The sequence below is a fragment of the Dipodomys spectabilis genome, unplaced genomic scaffold (assembly GCF_019054845.1).
Source record: "Dipodomys spectabilis isolate Male_0828 unplaced genomic scaffold, ASM1905484v1 ptg000234l, whole genome shotgun sequence".
NCBI classification, from domain to species: Eukaryota; Metazoa; Chordata; class Mammalia; order Rodentia; family Heteromyidae; genus Dipodomys; species Dipodomys spectabilis.
Window position 1 is genome coordinate 3,818,044 of NW_024870911.1, and position 17,673 is coordinate 3,835,716.

General features: G+C 41.4%; 1 protein-coding gene across 4 annotated transcripts in view; it reads left to right on the forward strand.

Moving 5' to 3' along the window:
* Positions 1 to 6,404: 6,404 nt before the first annotated feature.
* The window catches only part of Osbpl8 (oxysterol binding protein like 8), a 137,097-nt gene continuing 125,828 nt past the window's right edge, over positions 6,405 to 17,673 (forward strand). For all 4 annotated transcript variants that reach the window (XM_042699102.1, XM_042699103.1, XM_042699104.1 and 1 more), the window contains exon 1: positions 6,405 to 6,582. The gene's annotated coding sequence lies outside the window, so the exon portion shown is untranslated. The remainder of the gene's footprint in view (positions 6,583 to 17,673) is intronic.

Here is a 17,673-nt window from a genome sequence, read left to right on the forward strand (position 1 = left end):
TCTGGAAAGGTTGGCTGTGGGCTCTGTTGAACTACCCAAGTTCCTACCTTCATTTATTTAGGACGTTTTTCCCTCTGAGGATTAAACCTAGAGTCTTATAGATACTAGGCAAATGCTCTAGCACATCATATCCTCAGTCCTTTCTTCATTCTTTTTCCAAGACAGTGTCTGGCTTCAAATTCTCTATCCTCCTGCATCAACCTTGCTAGTGCTGGAATTACAGGTGGATGACATGCTTGACTTTTTTTTTTTTTTTTTGGTGGTACTGGGGCTAGAACTTAAAGCTTCGATCTCTCTCTCTCTCTCTCTCTCTTTATTGTGAAAATACTATACAGAGGGGTTACAATTACCTGGACAAGATAATGAGTATATTTCTTTTTTTTTTGGTTGGCCGTGGGGCTTGAACTCTGGGCCTGGGCGCTGTCCCTCAGCTCTTCAGCTCAAGGCGAGCGCTCTACCACTTGAGCTACAGCGCCACTTCCGGTTTTCTGGTGGTTTATTGGAGATAGGAGTCTCACGGTCTCTCCTGCCGGGTCTGGCTTTGAACCGCGATCCTCAGATCTCAGCCCCCTGAGTAGCTAGGATTACAGGCGTGAGCCACCAGCGCCCGGCAATGAGTATATTTCTTATCAAGCATTGTAGCCTCCTTTGTTTCCCCTTCCCATCCCTTCCCATCCTCCCCCTGCACCCCCACCCAATCCTCCCCTCCCCTCTCCCCTCCCACCCATCCCCTGCGCCAAAGTTGTAAAGTTCATTTTCAACATAAGGACTTGTACATCTCATTGTTGCAATGGGTCCACCTGTATCCCTATTTAAACGATTTGTTTTTCCCCTTTCCCTCCACAAATTATACCGACATCAAATACAGTGAAATCAGGGGTTATACTGTGGGGGAGGGACATACAAAGCAACAAAGAAATCATCTTATGTGTTAGAAACAATCGCATGAAAGAAAAAAAACCATTTGAATACATATCTTGGGGTTCATTTCCCTAACATCACCTTATCTGACCTTTTCTGCTTGACTCAGACATATACTAGATATTGCAAATAAGGGAAACCATGGGACCTATGGTTCTTTGGGCCTGGCTTACTTCACTTCATATAATCTTTTCCAAGCCTTTCCTAACAAATGGGGCAATGTCATTCTTTCTGATGGAGGCATAGAATTCCATTGTGTATATATACCACATTTTCTTGATCCATTCATCTAGTGAGGGGCATCTGGGTTGGTTCCATATCTTAGCTATAGTAAATAATGCTCCAATAAACATAGTCGTGCTGGTAGCTTTAGTGTGGTCTTGTTTGTAAACATTTGGGTAAATGCCCAAAAGTGGGATTGCTGGGTCATGGGGAAGCCGATCTCTCTTTTTTTGCTCATGGCTGGACCTCTACCACTTGAACTATAACTCCAGTTATGACCTTTAGCTGGCTCAGTAATGTTAAGAGTGTCACAAACTTTTCTGCCCAGGCTAGCTTCAAATTGTGATCTTCAGATCTCAGCTTCCTGAGTAGCTAAGATACAGGTGTGAACCATTCACATCTGGCTACTGACTACTTGTAGAGGATGTTTACCAACTATCTGGTTGAATAGGTTTATCAGTATGGAGTTTTAAGGAGAAGGGCAAATATTGTTTTACAGTATACTTAGACTATTTAATCACTAACTCAAATTCACTTTAGATAATTTGCAAGATTATGGTAACCTGGGATTTGAAAAGTCTCTGGTTTACCATAACAAATATTTTTGCTATAGTTTGCTTTGTTTTAACATCAGCAGCATCACAGTGCAGGGGCAGGTCAGTTGCTCCAGTGCTGTTCCAGGATGAGTTGGGTTCAGATCTATTCCATATGTTTTTTTTTTTTTTTTTTATTCTGAGATTTTATCTGGAACATATCTTTTTCATAGCAGGCTGTTCAAGCTAGAGAAATAGACCCAACTGTTACACTTGTTTCTCCTTTGAGTTAGCATGGCTAAAGCAAGTCATATGACCAACAAAAATATTACAATTTACTAGTCTTCAAAGTTGAGTTGGATCCTTTGTTTGAGATTATGCTCAATCTCAATTTTCTCCTAGACATTTTTTTTTTTTTTTGGTTCCGGTCATGGGGACTGAACTCTGGGCCTGGGCGCTGTCCCTCAGCTCTTCAGCTCAAGGCTAGCGCTCCACCACTTGAGCCACAGCGCCACTTCTGGCTTTTTTCTTTTTGCTTATGTGGTGCTGAGGAATCGAACCCAGGGCCTCAGGCATGCAAGGCAAGCGCTCTACCACTGAGCTACCTTCCCAGCCCTCTCCTAGACATTTTTGTCTATAATCTTGACTACCAGTTTTTTGTTTTGTCAATAGTGAGTCTTGAACTCTGGGCCTGGACGCTGTCCCTGAACAGTTCAGCTCAAGGCTAGCACTTTACCACTTTGAGCCACAGTGCCACTTCCAGTTTTCTGGTGGTTTATTGGAGATTAGAGTCTCATGGACTTTCCTGCCCAGGCTGGCTTTGAACCACAATCCTCACATCTCAGCCTCCTGAGTAGCTATGATTACAGACCTGAGCCAACAACACCCAGCTTGACAACCAGTTTTTGAATAAAGTGATTAAAAAAAATACAACTTGAAGACACCTCTTTCATTGTAGGTCAGATTAAAATATATCCTGTGAGACATTACCATGCCTACCAGTGCTTAAGCAGATTTGGGGAAAAGAAGTCATTCTTCAAATTGTATAATTAGTTAAGTGGTAGTGGAAAAAAAAGAGAATAATTCTCATGGGAATTATAATTGGATACCTGTGACAGAAAGTTTTATTTTAAAAATTGTTATTATAATTATTTTAAGATCAGCAGGCTTGCAGGTTATCTCAACAGCAAATGAGTTATACATTTTTCATTTATAATTCAGGATCATATACTTTGATGTTGCTGTGAAAGAATTCTGAGAATGATAAAAAAAATGGAGTAATTTATGTCAGCTCTAATGTACATACAACATAATAAACCTGAGAAGCTGGGTGCTGGTGGCTCACACCTGTAATCCTAGCAACTCAGGAGGCTGAGAGCTGAGGATAGAGGTTCAAAGCCAGCCCAGGAAGAAAAGTCCATAAGACTCTTATCTCCAATAAACTACCAGAAAACCAGAAGTGGTGTTGTGGCTCAAGTGACAGAGCACGTGCTTTTTGCTGAAGAGCTCAGGGACAGTGCCTAGGCTCAGAGTTCAAGCCCCACAACCGGGAGAAAAAAACAAACAAAAAACCCTTAAGTTATGAAAGAAGGGTTCTTATGTATGACTTTTATTTAACTACCACAAAGACTGCCAGAACCACAAGTTTTCATGGAGGCCATCATGACCTTATTACAAAAGGTACTTTTATAGGGATATCTGCCTAGCAACTGTCTGTTTAATCTCAGTCTGATGCCACTCTTGTTAGTAATCACCTTGGCTAAGAATTATTTCAAGACTGGTGACGTAAGTCTTGTTTTTAAATACTTTCCTTTGTCAACCGATCTTAACATGTCTATAGTTTAGTGTATGGGTATTCACATTGCAATGCTCTACTATTTGTATCGCAATCTTCTGCTATTCCCAAATATAAGTGTCTTCTTCGGAAAATGTCTGTAATGGTTTTACTTAGCTTGACGCTATTATGCTAAAAATACTAGGTTGAATAAGTATTTGGAATCATAGAATATTAGATATAAAAATACCTAAAAATCAGAGATCTTTCTCCTGTAGTATATTGATATATACCAATATAAGAAATTTGGGCAGAGGATGGAGAGGATTAGACAAGGCAATTTCTCTCTTCTTTCTAATCTTCAGTCCTAGTTCTCAGAGTAAAAGAAAAACACCAAAGAACAGAATCCAGATGGTACATTTTGCATGTTATCTAATGCTTTAGGAAGACTTTTTCAAATCCACTTGATGGAAACTCACAGTAAGAAATAAAAGAGTTTTAATCACAAGACAGGACACACTCATTCTTCCTCATATCTGATACAAAGCAATTCTTCCTTTTTTAGGTTTGTACTCATCTTTTAAATTCTATTCCATTCTAGTTTGTTTCATCAAAAAAATCTGTTCACATTTTGAAAAACACTGTTCCAGAATATAAAAGACATTCAATTTGTTGACAAACCCCGAAGTTATTATCTTCAAAGACCAAAATAAACTTTCCTCATGTTTGACATTTAAGTATAATTTCTCAGACTCCAAATGATGTGGTAGAATCTTCTCATTGGAACACCAGTTCATTATACATTATCTCAGAGATTCTAAGACTCATTGTTTTTCACATGTTAACATCTCTGAATTCAAGAGGAGTCTTCAAGATCAGTGACATGGCTATTTTCTTTCTTGGGTAACAAAATAATGGTGAGTCTTAAGAGTTTATTATATTTAGAGCTTCTATAAATTATATTAACAATAAGAATTATGTAGGCCAAATTGTGGCTTAAGAATTTCAGAGTGAAGCCCAAGGTAAGTATTCAAATGGTTTTTTCTTTCATGCGATTGTTTCTAACATATTTATAAGATGATTTCTTTGTTGCTTTGTATGTACCCCCCCCCCCCCAAGGTATAACCCCGCTCTCACTGTATTTGATACTGGTATAATTTGTGGAGAGAAAGGGCAAAAACAAATCGTCTAAATAGGGATACAGGTGGACCCATTGCAACAAAGAGATGTACAAGTCATTATGTCGAAAAACGAACTTTACAACTTTGGGGGGCGCTGGGGGGGATGGGAGATGGGAAGGGGAAACAAAGAAGGAGGCAACAATGCTTGATAAGAAATGTACTCGTTATCTTGCCCATGTAATTGTAAACCCTTTGTACGGTATTTTCACAATTAAATATCTATGCTAAAAAAAAAGAATTTCAGAGTATCCCTCCAAACAGAATGCCATGTTTAACTTCCTAAGAAGAAAATGTATTGAGTTGAGACCTGCTTAAAAAAAAGTCCTTAGTTCTGGTCTAGAAAATGAATAACAAACCGAGTATAATGATTACAGAAAACATTTTCACTTGCCTTTCCTGTTAACCAGGGTTTCAGTGTGATCTTTTTGCTCTTCTACTTTTTTTTTTTTTTGCCGGTCGTGGGGCCTGAACTCTGGGCCTGGGCGCTGTCCCTCAGCTCTTCAGCTCAAGGCTAGGACTCTACCCCTTGAACAGGCATAGCACCACATCCGGCTTTTTCTGCTTATGTGGAACTGAGGAATCGAACCCAGGGCCTCATGCATGCAAGGCAAGCACTCTACCACTGAGCTACCTTCCCAGCCCCGCTCTTCTACTTTTTTAAGAACACTGTAGGCTGGCCTTCAACTTGTTCTATTTCTTCTCTTATTTCTATATCGTAACTTTCTTTGGGTGTCTACCATTGTTCCTTCTCATGAGGAAGTCAGGTTCCAGGAGTCAGGGTTAAAAAAAGAATGACAAAGGTGAAGTTCAAGAGTTAAGGTACTTGGGGTGGGGGTGGGGATGGGGAAACAAGGCAAGAATCAGGCTTTATTTTGTAAAATGGAAAGTACTGAATTCCAAGCTCCTATCCCACCGAACCAACGCACTGTAAAAACTTTGGCACGAAGATCCCTCAACTATGACTAAGAACAAAAATTATTGTCTAGGCTATTTTCATCCCAGCGTGATTGAGGCAAACCACTGCTTCCTCAAAAATAAACACACACACACACACACACACCCTCTAGTGAGAAAAAAACAGTGAATTAAATGCCACAATGAATGTGCTACTAGAATACGAGTTGGTTGCTGGATGCTTTCAAGACAGACTCTGTTACAGGGTGACTTCTCCTGGGGCCTCTGGAACAAGTTCAACGAGCCCCAGGCGGGACGCTGGGCCCGGGCCGGGCCTGGGCCTCAGAGCTGGGGAGCAGCAGGCCAGGTAGCTCTTCCGGGCGACCTGGTCAAATTAGGCAAGGCTAGGCAGCCAGGGCCAGGCCTCACCTCGGTGTGTGGACCGGCGCGGGTTCCAGGTGGGGGAGTGAGTCTCCCGAGGCCACCCCAGGACGTGCAGACCAGGCGTTTGGCAGTTGCTCCCTCACCACAAGCGCCAGCCCCGTAGGGGGAAGCGACCCGCCGGCCCGTGGCGCGGCGCGTCACGTGACGGGAAAAGGGCGTGGCTAGGGTCCGGGGGTGGGGCCTGTCGGGGGCTGGGCGCCCGAATGTGAAGGCTCGTGGCAGTTCGGCGTGCCCAGAAAGGCGGCGACGCGGCCGATGACAACACTAGGCCGCGACGGGCTCCTGGCTGGGCGGTGGTGGTAGCGGCAGCCGGAGCAGCTGTAGCGTTCGCCTCGGCGCCGGCAGTGGCCGCCGCCGTTAGCGGCCGGCAGTGAGCGGGCGCGGGGAGGGGCGGGGGAGGGACCCGCCGCGGCCGGTGGCCCGCGGTGTCACAGTTCCCGCCCCGTTCGCGGGCCGACTCCCCCCCGCGGCCGCCAAACCGCGCCCTCCGTCCGGGTTCCGGAGCCCGCCACCCGGAGAAGTTGAACGCACGTCGGGTCCCGGACCCCGGAGGTCGCCCGGATCTCGGAGGAACCGGCTCCCGGCGTGCCGCCTCTGCCGGGGCTGAGCGCCGGTGAGTGTCACGCGGGTCCCGAGTGGGGGGCGGCGGCGGGTGCGCACCCCTCCCGGCGAGCTGCGCCCGGGCTGCGGGGATTCTGGGCATCCCGCGCACGCGAGCTCCACTCGGGCTCCTTTGTCCCTGTCGGAGCAGGGGTGGCGTGGCGGGGAGGGCGGGGGCGACGGGAGAGGCTGCCGGGGGTGGAGCGTTTCGGGGCCCACCTTAGGTGTGTCCGCAGCCTGACGAAAGCCACGGCCGGGGAGCGCGAGCGGCGGCGGCGGGGGCGTGGGGGGCGGCGGGGGTGCTTGGGTGATCTGCACCTCCCGAAGTTTGCCCGAGCGATGGTCTCGCCGGAAGCCCGCTCCCCCGCCCCGGCGCCCCGGGGAGCTAGCGCCCGGTCGCTCCCGTGCGGTTGAGGCGAGGCTGGGGTGTTCCGGTGACAGCCCCGGAGGAGGCTGTGCCGTGCTCCCGCAGACCGAGCCCGCCCCTGCGGAGTCTGGTGACACGGGAACCCTCGGCTCCCGTGGCCTGCCTGCCTGTAACGTTATAGGGAGGCAGGCAGGCAGGAAGGCCAAGTCGGCCGTACTGGACTTGTAATGTTTGCTTCGAAAGCACGCAGGAGTGGAATCGGCTTCCACGGGGCGTGGAACGGAGCGCGCTTTGGGTTCCTTTCCACCCACTCGTGACTGGCCGAGGCGAAGCAACAGTGTATGCAGGTTTTTCCATTCACAAAAGTCATCTAACACTCTTCTCCACGAGGGACTCCTCCTTTACAGAACATAACCTAATTTTGTTTTATGTAAGTGCTGTCTGAAACAAATTAACCTGGGCTCCTCCTTAAGCAGATGGGAAAACTTAAACCCGATGCTATGGATTCTTTAAATAATTTAGTGCAGTTTTTGCCTCTTTGCTGCTGGAAGACTTAAGTATCTTAAGTTTTAGATTAGCTTAGAACACCTTGTACGTAATAGATATGTATATACGTGTGTGAGTGTGTGTATATATATCCTGAAACTTAGTCCCAACTTAGTGCTTAGTGCCACTGCAGTCTTCCAGTAATCATTTAAAACAGTTTCTGCTTCCTTAAGAATTCTGGAGTGTGTAAACTATGGAGAAACAGGTAACTTGCTTATTAGATTTTTCTCCCATCTAACAGGGTTTCATCTGAAGCTGATGATGTTGATAGACTGTGATTAATCTCTATGCTAGAACTTGTTTTGCAGCGAGTATTATAATGTTGCTAGTTTTGTAGAACAGGTTGGAGAAGGAAGAGTAAGGCTACACAATTTAAAATGCCCTTCAGTTAAAGCATAACTCATTTTCATAGGTTACTTTTCTTTTACTGTATGTGGGACATCTACTTATGCAGGTTCCAAATGCTGGTAAAGAGATGGAACATTAGAGCTACTGTTTAGGTCTTTAATTAAAGAGATTAAGTTGTGATCAAATTCCATGTGAACAGTTTGAGCCACAGTGCTCAACACAGTTACTTGGAAATGCTTGTTTAATTAAAAATGGTTATGGTTTATTTTCTCACTTAATAGTCATGGAATCTCTGATCCTTGGGAAGATGCTGTATGTATTTTTCTTCCGTTAGAGTGTTACTACATTTTACAAACAATCAGAAATGTTTATTACAGTGCATTCATGATAGCAAAATGGTTTTAGTTCCTGGATTCATTTTCAAATTGGGAGTTTAAAATCATACTTTGTGGATAGCTGTGCTACTCTTTGTTAATAAAGTTATATTTCATTGTTCTTTGACTTAGGAAATATGATAAATTTTCAAAGTGCAGTGCAAAGGAATCTTTCCTCTAAAAGGATGAATTGCAGGATTTTAACCGGGAAGTAACTCTTAGAATATTTCAACTTGGTTTAGTTTGTAAGAAATCTATGGAGAGCAGATTATTTCAAACATGAAAGTCAAAGAAATGGATTTTTGTACTATATTAGAAAACTTTCCGAACAATAGTTGAACTATATTTTGATGTTTATATTGTATTGCAAGTTGAAAACTTTCAATGGAACACTGGGCAGTTCAAAAGTAGAAGATATAGATCTTATCTTAGTCTTGTAAGTATGACCTACAAATGAGACTTAAGTGCCACTGGAACAAAAAGCCACTTTTAATGAGGCTGCCTGGGTGTGAAGAGCTCATTAGAGGTGCTTGAAGTTTTCTTGTGCAAATTTCAAATTAGTGTTTTTTTTCTCAAAATTTTTTCTCAAAAATTGTAGATCTATCCTGCCCACTTGATCTTCATCCTGCATGGGCCCTTTCAAAAGCATGAGTATGTGACAATGTAGTCACAGCTAGATAAAAGCAATGAGGTGATGAAGGTAGGATGTTAGCCTGGGAACAGGGAAACAGGTCATTTATACTGAGGAACGTACTGGTTCTTCTGTTAGATTTTAGTATAGGCTGTGCATCTGAAAATAACCTAGTATCTGATGAAGTGGACAGGATGAACTGGAAGCATTTAATAGAGTACATAATGTCAAACTTAAGACAGTGCCTTTTTACTTTTTTTGGTGGGGGAAAGTTTGGTACTGGGAACTAGACCTTGGGGCTCTGTCCATGAGCTTTTTGCTCAAGGCTAGCACTCTTAACACTTGAGCCATAGCTCCACATCTGGCTTTTTGGTGGCTAATTGGAGTTGAGTCTCATGGGCTTTCCTTCCTGGGTTGGCTTCCAATCCTGATCCTTAGATCTCAGCTTCTTGAGTAGCTAGAATTATAGCTGTAGTACAACTCCCTCCCCCTTATCCAGTGCCTTAAAATTTTTTTTCTTCTCCTCACAATGATTGTCTCTCCCTAGATAAAAAGATCACACTTTTGAAAACCTGTATCTACCTGGGCACCAGTGGCTCATGCCTGTAATGGTAGATACTCTGGAGGCTGGGATCTCAATGAGGATAGATGTTCGATGCCAGCCTGGGAAGATAAATCTGAGAGACTCTTATTTCCAATTAACCAACAAGAAGCTAGAAGTTGGAGTTGTGGTTCAAATGTAGAAAGCCAGCCTTGAGGGAAAAAAAAGCTAAGCAATAGTGTGAGGCCTCAAAGTTCAAGCCCTAGTACTGGCACCAAAAAAAAAAAGGGAGGAAAACTATATTTTAACTTTTAAAAGGCACACTTTAAAAAAGCTTAGATGTAGAGTGATTAAGTTTTGAGAATTTATAGTGTTACAACTAAATAAGATTAATCTGGGCATAAAAAATGTGAATTGGAGTTCTGACTGCATCTTATATAAATTATAAACGCGTCATTGTGTAAATTATTGGGCCTTAGTTGCTTTGAAAAATAAGACCAATGATCCTTATTGAGCCAGTGTGGCTGTTGTGAGAATGAAGTTACATAATATGCCTAGCATTTGGGAGGCTTAGAAAGCATGCAGTTATTTTAAATACTTCTTTTTGTCTCTATGTATTAAAAAATACTTTGGTTCATTTGCAATGAATTCTAATATTTATTTGATCTGTGTTAAATTTATGAAAATCAAATTATTATTGTTACTATTATTATTTTGGTGATGCTGGGGTTTGAATTTAGGGACTTGAGCTTTTTAGTAGGGTGCTTTACCTCTTGAGCCATGCCTTCATCCCTCACAATAAAAATTTTGGATCGCTTTCTTTCAGTCAAGCTTAATTGTTTTCTAGTAAAAATGATGCTTAATTGTATTACTGCATGTTATATACAACAAAAGATGCTAAGTCTTCTAGATTTTTTGTTTGTTTGTTTTGGTCTGTCGTGGAGCTTGAACTCTCTTCAGATCAAGGCTGGTGCTCTACCACTTGAGCCACAATGCCACTTCCTGTTTTCTGGTGGTTAACTGGAGATAAGGGTCTCATGGACAGGAGTTCCTGCCTTGGCTGGCTTGGAACCTTGATCCTCAGATCTCAACCACCTTAGAAGCTAGGATTACAGGTGTGAGCCACTGGTGCCCAGAGATCTTTTTAGATTTTTAAAGCTTTCGCTAAGAGATAATGTGTGACTTCAAGTTTAACCCGTTAGTCTTTTCTTTCCTATACAGTTTGCTTACTGTACTATCTACTATTGTTTCTCGTGATATGAGTAACTGTAAATCAGAAGGATTTCCACCTTCAGTTTTTTAAAATAGAATGCAGTGTTTTTTGAGCAGACTAATAGACTTCTGTCATTTCTTATCTAGGCTTTTTTGTTCCAGTAGCAGTTTGTTCTTTTATGAATCTCAAAATTTCATTATACAAGTGAACTCCTTGTATTGTTCATGATCCATGGAGCAGTCTGTTCATTGTATAATATTTGGAAATGATTTTGTGAAAAGACTGTCTTGAGTCTTCAGAAGGTAAAGAAGCTGCTTACCTCAAATCTTCCTATTCACAGAGGACTGAAGAAAAAAATGGTTTCAGAGCTTAGAAAAAGGAAAAGGCATTTGATTTAGGGTTGTTAAAATTGATAGATTCAAAGGGAGAATAGTATAACTTCTCAGGGTATCTTAGAGGAATAGTTGGTTATGATAATAATAGCTAATATGTATTGAGTCCTAAATATATACTAGGTATAACTCTGAAAGTACTTAACACATGTCATCACATTTAATCTTCAGAAGACAGGCTTTTTCTTCTTTTTAAAACCTGAGCCACTGAGAGGTTAGGTAGTAGGTAGTGGAGCCTACCAAAAGGATTTAAATTTGTAGTTCAACCTGATCATTGACATTGGAGACTGTCCTTTTAAATACTATTATTATACTGTTGTATATAGTTCAATAGCAGTTACCTTTTTTGACAGGTCTTGGCCTGATAATTTCTGAGTCTGTTTTGCCTGTGTGAGTTGATAAAAATACATTTTGTAATAAGATGGAATATAGCCTCAGGCACTTTGTAATTAATGGACATAGTCTTTTTTTTTCATTTCACTTAAATTTGACTGATAAGTCTGTTTTTAAATCTTAAAAATTGCTTAAAATAAAGGAAATAATTTTGTTCACTCATTGGCAGTTTTCATGCTGGGAATTTCAGACTGCAAATAAAAGAACATAGTGATACAGTATTTTAGGGTAATTTACTATAATCATTTTTTGGATGGGGAGATTGGTAAACAGCTTTTTTGGTCACAGTTGGTACTTCCATTCCAGCATTTTGCTGGTTAATTGGAGATGGAATCTCATGGACTTTTCTGCCTGGGGCTGGCTTTGAGCCTCTATTCTCCAAATCTTGGTCTTCTGAGTAACTAAGATTACAGGCAAAGCCACCAGGACCCAGATTTTGGTTTTTGTTTTAATAAGAGGACTGATTCACAGAATTGGTGTAGATGGTTCTTTTGTTGTAATATTTGAAAATATTACACATCTATGAAATTGAAATCTATCCTTATTGGAACCGTGTAACTACTACTAAAAACTTGAATTTTGGCTTCCAAATGTATATATATCAACAGTAGTTTATCTGATTGCATAGTTTGTTACAAAGAGGTCTTACGTCTATGGAAATTATGGGATTTGTGTAGACATATTTTAGTGGTGTTATAAGTATTACACATTCGGTGAGAGAGCAGTTGAGAATGGCATTGTTATTACACTGGAGTAATGAGGTAGGATTCTGTTGACAAGAGAGACTAGGTACATTGTTCAAATGGAGAATAGGGTGAAGGATTTATGGAAGCTATATATGCTTATTTTTATATAAATTTGCATATTGTTGTGGTTAAATAATGTAAAATGAGCAATTCAGAAATACAGAAAACAGTCTGAATTACAATGTGGAGTTTGTAATAGTAGTTCCTAAGATTTTTTTACAATTATTAATATAAAGTAGTTGTACAAAGGGGTTACATTCCATAAGTCAGGTTTTGAGAACAATGCTTCTTGGTCAGTGTCACCCTTTCCTTCATTCTCCCCCATTTTCTTCCTCCCATTCCTACCCTCAAGCTATTGAGCTGTTTCATAAAATGTGAATGTATTACAAGTATTCATTGCTAGTAATGAAGGACTCCCTTATTATTTAAGAAATTTGAAGAGGCAGAACAGCAAGTCCAGGACCTATGTTTATTAGTTTATTGCTCTGTGCCTGTTCCTGCACTGACATAGGGTGCTCACAGGAAGAAAGATGGTATGTATAGATTTAAACAGGAAGGCACTAGAAATAGTACACTGTGAGGTTCTCATGGTTCTTATATTATGTGAAAGAGACCTGGAAATTCTTTACAAGGAAATGAAGGAAACTGAAATTAGGAGGGAGGGTTAGCAAACTTGCCACAAGGTTGCTGTTGTAAGGGGAGAGACTATGCAGAACGGTAGAGAGGGCCGCTTGTCTACCATATAGTATGTGTTCACCTAAGATTGGAAATAGCATTTGTCACTTCTAGATTGAAATGACAAGAGAGTACATTTTTTTTCTTCAACTTTTCTTGCAATCCATGAGGCTATAGCTTTTAAGGTAAGGTAGGCCTGTAAGACTGAAAGGATCAAGAGTCCTTAAATAACAAGATAGAGCAAAGCTATGTATAAAGGGAACAGCTAACAATGGACTATAATTTTAATCGAGTGAAGCTACTGAAAAGTTGGGGGTTGTTAAGGAGCTAATGTTGTCTTAACTATAAGCTGTGGACTGGATGGAAGAGTTCTAAGAATATCCTTATTATTGTGAATAGCAGCTTAGGTTGATGAGGAAATGCACATGGATGCTGTTCTGACATACTCATTAGCATATGCCAAGAACTCTATGAGGGCCAATGACCAAACCTTAGAGATAGACTCACAAGGAAAATTGTCTGTATTCAGACTGAATGTGTGATGTGACACTTTCAGTGCACATGGTAGTTTTTTCCTATGCTCAGACACCATCATAAGAATGAGGAAGAGCTGGGCACTGGTGGCTCATGGCCTGGAATCCTAGCTACTCAGGAGGCTGAGTATCTGAGGATCATAGCTCAAAGCCAGCCTAGGCAGGAAAGTCCATGAGACTTTTATCTCCAATTAACCACCAGAAAACCGGAAGTAGCACTGTGGCTCAAGTGGTAGATCACTAGCCTTGAGCTAAAGAGCACAGGGACAGCACCCAGGCCCAGAGCCTAGCCCCATTTGAAAAAAAAAAAAAAAAGGAATGAGGAAGAGAGAGAAAAATGATTACAAATCTGGAGTTCCCTTAAACCTGATTTCTTAAGTTGGCACTTGATATTTTAAGCTGGATAATTCTTTGCTGTGAGTTCCTATGCATTGTAGGACTCTATATCCTACCTTCTAGTAGCACATCTCCTATTTGTGACAGTTAAACAATGTCTCAAGACCTTGCCAAATGTCCCATGGTGGGAGTAGGACACAGCCACTTTTAGTAGAACATTATTGCTTCAAAGATTGAAGGAACCTGAAAGAAATTATTTTTATTTTCGTTTTGTGATGGTAGCTTCGTGCTGTGTAGTTCATATTGGCGTTGAACCCATGAGCAGGCTTTGAATTTGCCATCCTCCTGCCCTGACCTCTTACTGCTGTGACTACAGGCATGTACTACCATAGCTAGCATGTTTCTTTTTTTTTTTTCTGGGTCTGGTCATGGGGCCTGAACTCTGGGCCTGGGCACTGTCCCTCAGCTCTTCAGCTCAAGGCTAGCGCTCTACCACTTGAGCCACAGCGCCACTTCTGGCTTTTTTCTTTTTGCTTATGTGGTGCTGAGGAATTGAACCCAGGGCCTCATGCATGCAAGGCAAGCGCTCTACCACTGAGCCACCTTCCCCGCCCCAGCATGTTTTTTTTTGAGATAAGTTCTTGCCCTGTAGCTCAGTCTGGGTTTGAACTTGGAATTCTTTTGCTTCTTCCTTCCAACTACTGGGATTTTATGTCTACACCACCACACAACTGTGTCTGGCTCTCAAAGAAATTACTTTCAAGTGAAGAAAAACTATTACCCTTTTTTTTGTGTGTTCCCTGGGGCTTGAATTCAGGGCTTGGGTGTTGTTCCTGAGCTGTTTTTGCTGAAGGTTAGTGCTCCACCACTTGAGCCACAGCTCCACTTCCAGCTTTTTTGGTAGTTAACTGAGAGTCTCATAGACTTTTTTGCTGGGGCTGGTTTCAAACCATGATCCTCAGATTTCAGCCTCCTGAGTAGCTAGGATTATAGGTGTGAGCCACCAATGACCAGCTGAAAAAAAATTATCTTTAATTGAAGGACTTTTTCTCCTTTAGAGTATGTGTGGAATTTTGTGGTAGGATTTTTTTTTATTTTAATTTTTGTTTTGGTGTAGGAACTTACACTATTTTGATAAAACACCCTAGCTGGTCCTGAGCCCTGTCCTTGAATTTCTTTTTTTTTTTTTTTTTTGGGTCCGGTCGTGAGCCTGAACTCTGGGCCTGGGCGCTGTCTCTCAGGTCTTCAGCTCAAGGCTAGCGCTCTACCACTTGAGCCACAGCGCCACTTCAGGCTTTTTTTTTTTTTTTTACTGCTTATGTGGTACTGAGGAATTGAACCCAGGGCCTCATGCATGCAAGGAAAGCGCTCTACCACTGAGCCACCTTCCCAGCCCCTTGAATTTCTTTTACTCAAGGCCAGCACTCTACCACTTGAGCCAAAGCTCTACTTTTCTTAATTTTTTGGTATTTATTGGAGATAAGAGTCTTACAGACTTTCCTGACAATGCTGGCTTTGAACTGCAATCCTCAGATCTCAGCCTTCTGAATAGCTAGGATTACAGGCATTAGCCACCAGTGCTCTAGTTTCTATTCCATATTGACCCACACTTATTTTTTACCAATAGTATGTAACATTATTATTATTACTCTTATTTTTTGCGGTGCTGGGATTAGACCCAGGGCCTGAACAAGTGCTCTACGCTGAGGTATATCCTCAGAAAACTACGTTACCTGAATTTTCCAATTTTTTCTTCTAAGTTTCTCCTAAGTTTGTAGCTATACTTTTTATTTTCTGTATTAAGTACATTTTCCCTTTTGTAACTCCAGCTATCATGTCCATAGTTTTACTTATAAATGATAACAACCAATGATTTGATATTATGAATATATATTATTTAATGTTGGATCATGTGACATGCTCAGATTATGATTCATTTAGATCTTATTAAGTATTTAGTAGATTATTTAGACTCATTTAGATCTTATTAAGCAGCCCTTGTGCTACTAGTGTTACTAGAAAAATATTAGTAATATCAAGGTCCAGTAGAATACATTTTATCAGTTAACACCATTCAATTAGGAAAAACTGGATATTACTATAAAGTTAAAAAACTATTTAGATAATACTTCCTGTTTCTCTTGGTGTTTCTAATTGCCACCTATTCTTATGCAATCTTCCTTTATCAAAGTCTTCCCCTATTCCTTCATTCCTGTCCCTCCAGCATACTATATATTACATTGTGTTCTATCTCTGGATCTGTCTGTTTCCAGTGTAGGCTGTTTGCCTTCTAGGACTCTTTCTTTTGTTGTATTTTTGACTTGTATCCATTTTAACATATGCTTTCTTTTTTTTCTTTACTCCATGTTGGAGTACATGCTATAGTAACATTAAGAAGCTGCCTTTCTCAGTTCTTCTATGTACAAAATATGTATTTTTTTTCCCCTATTCTCACATTTGACTGGTTTGGCTGGTTACTATATTGCTGGTTTCAAAATATTTCCCTTTGGAGCCGGGTGCTAGTGGCTCACGCCTGTACTCAGGAGGCTGAGTTCTGAGGATCTCAGTTCAAAGCCAGCCCTGTCAGGAAAACCTGTGAGACTCTTTTTTTTTTTTTTTTTTGTCGGTCATGGGGCTTGAACTCTGGGCCTGGGCGCTGTCCCTCAGCTCTTCAGCTCAAGGCGAGCTCTCTACCACTTGAGCTATAGCGCCACTTCCGGTTTTCTGGTGGTTTATTGGAGATAGGAGTCTCACAGTCTCTCCTGCCCGGGCTGGCTTTGAACCGCGATCCTCAGATCTCAGCCTCCTGAGTTGTTAGGATTATAGGCGTGAGCCACCAGCACCCGGCTTTCTGTGAGACTCTTATCTCCATTAAACCACTGGACAACTGGAAGTGGCGCTGTGGCTCAAGTGATAGAGTGCTGTCCTTGAGCTGAAGAGCTCAGGGGCAGTGCCCAAGCCCAGAGTTCAAGCCCCACAACTGATCAAGAAAAAAAAATCCCTTTGGAACTCAAAAAGATTACCTTTTTAAGTTAGTGTGTTCTTCATTTTGTCTAAAAGTTTTAAAGATCTTTGCTTTTTATTTTTCTTCTTTAAAGTCATAATGACACCTGTAGGTCATTTTTCTTTTATTCTACACAGTTGTCCCTACAGCTGGAATCATTCTTTTTCCTACTCGAGGAAATTCTTCTCTACCATGACCTTGGTAATGGCATCTCATTACTTTCTTGTTTGTGTGTTGGCTCTTCATTGGGCCATTTTTTTTTCTCTCAGATGGATTCTCTGTTTTATTTTTACTTTCATATTTTGTGATTGTTTTCTAGGGATTCTCCTCCCAATCCCCAGCTAGTCTTTTAGCTGATTTTTTCCTGAGTAATCAACAATTTATCTTATTTGTTTTCTTCTCCTTTATTCTTATGTTGTAATCTATCTTGAGACTCCAAATATATAAGGTAGGCTTTTATAAATTATGTTTCCTCTTCCAATTATTTCCCTTTCCTCTTTGGTTAATTTTGTTTGCTTTTTAAATCATCTTTTTCATCCTTAGTTTTCCTTATAAGCTTATTGATTCTTGGTTGACTCTTCAGGGTTAGAAAGGATTGGATTTTTGCTCTAGGTCTTCTTCTTTTCTGTCCTGTTCCTTGGACTGTTTTCTGTTTTAGGTTTTTCTTTGTGCAAGAATTCTGGGCAGAGCACTTTGGGGCAAGGCAGTACAGAGTAGGGTCTGTCTCTTGGCAGGCTTGTTTAGATAAAAGAGAGAGGAGCTAGCTGCCAGGCTGTAGGTCGTCCTTCAAATGCCAGATGAGAAGAGTTTATTCTGTGCCAGCATCCTCACTTAGCTTTCCCTAGACAGTTGCTTTCTTTATAGAAGGCCTTACTGTCTTTTTGCCCTGGAGGAATATATCAGAGATGGGGGATGGAAGATAAAGCTGTCTGTTATGCAGTGAAGCATACAATACCAATGTTCCTACTTTCAGCTCTTGAATTTGTCCCTACCCTCCACTCTGTC